General features: G+C 36.3%; 1 non-coding gene across 1 annotated transcript; it reads left to right on the top strand.

Moving 5' to 3' along the window:
• Positions 1-5,954: 5,954 nt before the first annotated feature.
• Positions 5,955-6,061, top strand: LOC128295772 (small nucleolar RNA R71). The gene has a single exon (XR_008286323.1). It is a non-coding gene; the product is annotated as a small nucleolar RNA R71 (small nucleolar RNA).
• The last annotated feature ends 606 nt before the right edge of the window (positions 6,062-6,667 follow it).

Below are 6,667 nucleotides of genomic sequence, written 5' to 3'. Positions count from 1 at the left end.
AGTCATGATTTATATGTATAGATTCCTTTTTGAGTCTATTTTCATTAGAAACAAACGACATAAGTATTGAAGCCCTGTACAGGGAGATATCTAAGTCGTAATACATGAAGGTTAGAGTAGTCGAACCCTGTAACAGGGGAGACTTTAACTAATAAACTGTACTAATTGGCCTGACCAAAAATTCTAGAAAAAAAATTGTAGATGGATATATGAGTCTAGTTTCAGGGAAAATTTACGGAATCAGTTTTTGAGTTTTGGAACTCGAGATATGACTTTTAAAGTGACTGTGATGCAGTTAACCAGCTTGTCTGGAAATTTTAAAATGAACTGTGTAAATCAATGAAATAAGTCTGTTAACACCTCGTGTTCGACTCCGGCAACGGTCTCGGGTACGGGGTGTTACAACAAATGGTTATATGAATTGGTTATACAAAATGGTTGTGTGAAATGTTTATAGGAATTGGTCACATGGAAATATATGTACAAAATAGTTGTATAAAATAGTTAAGAAGATAGATAAATGAAATAAGTATAGGTACATGGAATTTAATTTATGTTAAGTTTAATAAAAACTATTACCGAAATAAATATACATAAGATATAAGGAAATGATGGTGTATGAAATATTGATATAACAAAATGAATCACATATGCTTATGAAGAAACAGAAGAGAATAATATATTTCGTGACATGTACATATATGATTATCTTTGATATGTTGATACCAGGAATTTATGCAAGTTGAGATTATTATTAAACTCAAGTGTGATATGTCGAGAAAATAGGTATATCAATGTTGAATTTATATGAAATATGTGCAAGTATACTAACAATGATGTTGTTTGACGCTTAGACAGGTGCCAAGCTATTGATTGAATGGTAACATGTTTAATTATAAGGAGCATTGAAATGGTAAGTACTTAGATGAAAATATAATTTAAGATTTTGCGAAATTTTTTTTCTATGATCCCGATTTAATTCCGGTTGGTTTCTAATGTATGTTTGGGGCTTCGAAAGCCTAATAGAGAGACGCTATGATTATTTTAAAATATGAATAATAAATGACTCAGAATTATTTGAAAATGTTTAGTAAACTCCGGTAATGCCTCGTACCGTATTCCGGCAATGGATACGGGTAGGGGGTATTACAGAAAACATCTCAGAAGAATAATGATAGCAAAACATAAAGAATCCCAAAAATCTCGAAGGAAATTGAAGGGAGATCTTCAATCTTGTAGGAGAATCTGGCTTCTAAGATGGATCAATCAGCTTCCTTCGAGTAATTCCTTGCCTCCTACTCCGTGTATCTCATTTAGTTCTCCTCTAGTGTGTTTAAAGAGGCTTTAGGATGCCTCAAAGCCCTCCAAAGTGACCTTTTCTGATTAGAACTAGACTTGGGCTCGACAGTGACACGCCCGTGTGACACGCTCGTGTGCGAGTGCTTTAAATCGTGTTAAAGTCTGTTGAATAGACACGGCCGTGTGGTCTACCCATGTAAGGAAGTCCAGGCCATGTTAGAGTCTGCTAACACTACACGGGCATGTGGAATACCCGAGTAGGGAAGTCCAGGCCGTGTTGATTTCCCACGTTGGCCCATTTTCTCCTTTTTTGGCCCGTTTCTCGCTCTTTTTACTTTCCTATGCTCACCTAAGTATAAAACATGAAATTAAAGAATTAGGAGCATCAAATTCACCAAATCTAAGGAGAAATCATCGATAAATGTGCTAAGCATGGGATAAAAATATGTATAAATTACGATTTATCAAATACCCCTACACTTAAGCATTTGCTTGTCCTCAAGCAAAATCCTCAACTCACAATTAAGAATTCATTTTTCTCAACTTATAATTCCTGTCAATAATATCTCAAAATAATCCATAAGTAATCATACATTGAGAATTCAGCTAGAAGAACATCAAAGTTTCAAACATTCCAAGTTGAGCATTTTATCACGAAAACATAGGTGTCTCCCCTCATCTAAGTAAGCACCTTTGATTCAAAATATCACAAAGTTTAACATCCTCACTAAGGCTTCACTCAAATCACTCGAGGTGTTTAAGGTCAACAAGTTAAGCACTCAATAGTCAATATGAAAAATTATTACCATAGGCTTGCATGAAAATCAAATCTCCACCACTATATATTGAGATGAAACATCAATCAAAAGGTCTTTAGAGGGTTGTAGCTTGGCTTTGGTTAGGGGGTATGGTCACAAGCTAAAAGAAAAGGTTAGAATCGAGATTGAATTGAAAAATTACCTAACTAGAAAAATACTAAAACTGACAAATTACATTCCTAATCAGAAGATCCTAAAATTGAGCTTTTCTTCATGGGATATGGAATTAAATACTTAAGCTCAAAAATAAAGAATTACTACTAATATGTATGTATGTATGTGTTTTTTTTTTTTTTGGAACAAATCAAGTAACATAGGCTAGCTATCAAAAATAAAACATAGCTAAGCAAATTATTCAAATCAAATCTCGACAAAACTAGGGATCAAATTAATTTAGGGGATTTCAACAATAATGGGTTATGGGTTAATATTGACGGTAGATCAATGAATGGGTTGTTGGGCCCAAGGGGGTTCACTAAGGGTTAATTATGAAGGTAGGCTTTTATGGAGTGAGTGGGTTAAACCTAAGTGCCTTTATCATCTTGACATATCAAATCAAAGGTGTGGTCTTGACATGCATAATCAAGCAAGTTCTAGAACAATAAAATGAAAGAATTAATATATGCTCTAAAGGTCAAGATCTCACAAAAATTATGGCTTTTTGATGTTAAACCTGTGAATTTCAACTCAAGATAATACCTAAACTTGGGGGAACAACCTAAAAATTTTAATTCTAAAAAATCAACTTATCATGCTTGATTCTCTAATTCCTTAAAGTTTAAAAAATCAATGCATAAATGCTTATGTTTTAATTCAAGATTTATCAATAAAATCATAAATTAATCAAAATTCATTCTAATAATGATATGAGTGATTCAAGTGAGAATAAGACAAAATTCAGGGATTTTTTTGATAATGATATAAATAACCCCCACACACTTAAGATGTACATTGTCCTCAATGTACAAAGATATATAATAGCAATATAAATATAATATCGAAAGAGAGGAAGAGAAGTGAAATTGCCCTGAGATTGTGGATGAGATCCTTGGATTAGCTAGAGTGAGAACTGAAGATAAAGTTGAAGGAAGGACATGATTCTGAGGGATAAATGAAAAGACACTACTGTGAAGAAGAATTAAGGGAATAATTCGATGATTACCATAAAGATAGGTAGAGTTTAAAAATATAAAACATGAATCTTAAAAAATAAATAGAAATAAAAGTAAAAAAAATAAAAATAAAACGAGTTTAAAAAGAGGCACGGCCGTGTCGCCCAACACTGGTCTCACACGATCGTGTCACACGGCTGTGTGGGTTACGTCCAGCCCGTGTTTATTGCGAAATGAGGAATCACCATACGGCCTGAGGACACACCTGTGTGTATAGGCTATGTGGTCACATGGTTGTATCGCACGACCGTGCGTGATGTGGTTCGCTTCTGCAACACCTGTGTATATATGCACACGCCCGTGTTCTTTTGACAGTCTCGACCACGGGTGGTGACATGGGTGTGTCGTACACACGTGTTAATTTTTCAGTTTCTTCCACGGATGTGGCGCACTACCGTGTTATATTGACAGGACTGCCCATGGCCATGTCACACGACCGTGGAAATGTATCGAATCCCGTGTTTTGGGTAAATTTTTGCTCTGTTTTCACACGATCGTATCGCACAATCGTGTCGCCTCCCGTGGTATGAGCACGGCCTAAGGCAAGCCTGTGTGCTTGGCCGTATGGATTTGGACCATCTGTGTTCAAGGATTCAGTTAATGTTTTGGATCTTGAAAACTAAAATTTTAAAGAAATCAACACTGTTAGTGCTCAGGTTGCCTCCCGAGAAGCGCTTATTTATAGTCTAAGCTAGACTTACCTCTCGGGTGCATGGTCATGGTGGTGCGAGGAGTTTGCACTCCTCCTTTCTACTATCAATTTTATCAAAATAAGGTCTGATTCGAGTATTATTTACCTTAAAAGTTCCAAATACAGTATGTGTTACCTCGACTGTACCATGTGGAAAGATGTTCATTACTGTGAAAGGAGTCGCTCTGTCCGTATTGTGCTCTAGAGTAGCAATTTGGGGGTCATTTTCATCTAAAAATATTTTTTCCTTAACTTTAATTTACTTCGTTTCATCCTTATGTTCATTGTGGTGTCGCTTCAATTTTTCGTGTGCTTTTGGTTTTTCCTTGACAGGTGTTCGCCATTCATCTAGTTTATCAACCTGAAGTCTTCGTTCTTCATAGATGGGTCCTTTGTTGTTACTTGAACATGGCTCATGTATGCTCCTCAAACGTGTTTCCTGCAAAGAAGGTTGCACCACATGATTAGTATTAGTAGCATGATTTATAAACCACCCTCAATATTCGATGTTTTGTTCAAATTACGAGCTTGAAGAGTGATTGTTTCATCACCCACACGAAGTGTGAGTTCACCTGTACCAACATCAATAATGGTTCTAGCAGTTGCAAAAAAGGGTCGTCCTAAAATCAAAGGTATGTTACTATCCTCTTCCATATCTAGAACAACAAAGTCTACTGGGTATATAAATTTATGGATTTTAACAAGAACATCTTCAATGATACCCCTAGGAAATCTAATGGTTTTATCAGCCAATTGAATGCTCATCCTAGGTTGTTTGGGTTTTCCAAGACCTAGCTGTTTAAACATTTTATAAGGCATAACATTAATGCTCACCCCAAATCAGCCAATGCATTATTCACGTTCAAAGTACCAATCAAACAAGGAATTGTAAAACTCCCTGGAACTTTCAACTTGTTGGGTAGCTTATTCTGTAGAACGGCTGAGCAAATTGCGTTCAACTCTACATGCGATGCCTCATCCAACTTTCGTTTATTTGCTAAAAGCTCCTTTAAAAATTTAACTGCGTTTGGCATCTACGAAAGAGCTTAATAAATGGTAAGTTAATGTGTAATTTCTTTAATAGTTTAAAGAATTTACCAAATTGTTCATCTGTGTGGTCTTTCCTTATCGAACTGGGGTATGGCACACGAGGTTTGTACTTTCTACTTACCGGTTTTTACTCATTGTGGTCCACCTCACCTTTACCTTTACTTGCCACAATTCCTTGCCTTGGTTCTGGTTCAGGTTCAACTAACCCTTCCTTATCTTGAATGGTAATCGTTGGGTTAGATTCAGTTTACTCGGTAGGCTACCTTGTGCTCATTCAGAAATTAATTTAGCGAGTTGTCCTATTTGAGTTTCGAGCCCTCGGATCGATGCTTGTTGATTCTTAAGTGCTGTTTCGGTATTTTGAAAACGAGTTTTTGACACTGAGATAAACTTTGTTAGCATCTCCTCAAGGTTTATTTTCCTGTTGGTAAGATGGTTGTTGAAAACCCAGAGGACTTGACCACCCACAAGAAATTGGGATGGTTTCTCCAACCTGCATTATAAGTATTACTGTATAGGTTATTTTAAGGTCTATGATTATTACCCATTTAATTTAATTGCTCGTTTTCCATGTTGTGGCCATAAGGTGGGTATTCTGAATTGCTCGTTCCTCCTCCACTTGTATTGCGTTGCATTACTGGGTGAACCTGTGAAGAAGCAAGTAAACCATCAATTTTTCTATTCAAAAGTTCTACATGATTAGAGAGCATGGTGACTGAATCGACGTTAAAAGTGTCGGCTACTTTCGTTGGCTTTATCCTCAAGACTTTCCATTGATAATTATTCAGTGACATCTCTTCTATAAATTCATAAGCCTCCTCAGATGTCTTATTATTGATAGTCCCACCAGCAACTGCATCAATCATCTGTCTAGCCAAAGGATTCAGGCCATTGTGAAAAGTTTGAACCTGTAGCCAGAGTGGTAACCCATGGTGAGGGCACCTTCTTAAAAGATCCTTATATCTCTCTCATGCATCATAGAGTGTTTCTAAATCCATCTGCACAAAAGAAGAGATATCATTCCTCAATTTAGCCGTTTTAGCCGGCAGAAAATATTTAAGCAAGAATTTTTCGGTCATTTGTTCTCTAGTAGTGATTGACCCTCGTGGTAACAAGTTCAACCACTGTTTAGCTTTGTTCCTCAACGAAAAAGGAAATAACCAAAGGCGAATGGCATCATCAGAAACGCTATTAATCTTAAATGTGTGGCAAAACTCCAGAAAATTTGCCAAATGAGTATTTGGATCCTCATCCTGCAAACCATCAAACTGAACAAACTATTGTATCATTTGAATTGTATTAGGTTTCAGTTCAAAATTATTTGCAGCAATAACAGGTCTAACTATACTCGATTCGACTCCTGTTAAAGTAGGTTTAGCATAATTATACATAGTGCGTGGAGCAAGATTCTGATTTACTCGATCAGTAACAATCGTAGGAGTAGTGGATTTTCCTTATTTTCAGCCATCTCCTTGGTTATGGTGGAAATATCATCCTCTTGCTCTTCCTCTATGTATCTTAGGCTTCGCCTTATTTCTCTTCATTTTCTACGAGCTGTGTGATCGATCTCACTATAAAAAAGTAATGGTCCCAATGGGTTTCTTCTAGTCATAAACTATAAAAACCTGCTAGAAGGA

The sequence above is a fragment of the Gossypium arboreum genome, chromosome 7 (genome assembly GCF_025698485.1).
Source record: "Gossypium arboreum isolate Shixiya-1 chromosome 7, ASM2569848v2, whole genome shotgun sequence".
NCBI classification, from domain to species: domain Eukaryota; kingdom Viridiplantae; phylum Streptophyta; class Magnoliopsida; order Malvales; family Malvaceae; genus Gossypium; species Gossypium arboreum.
Note: the sequence above shows the minus strand (reverse complement) of the source record. Positions and strands in the feature narration are given on the sequence as shown.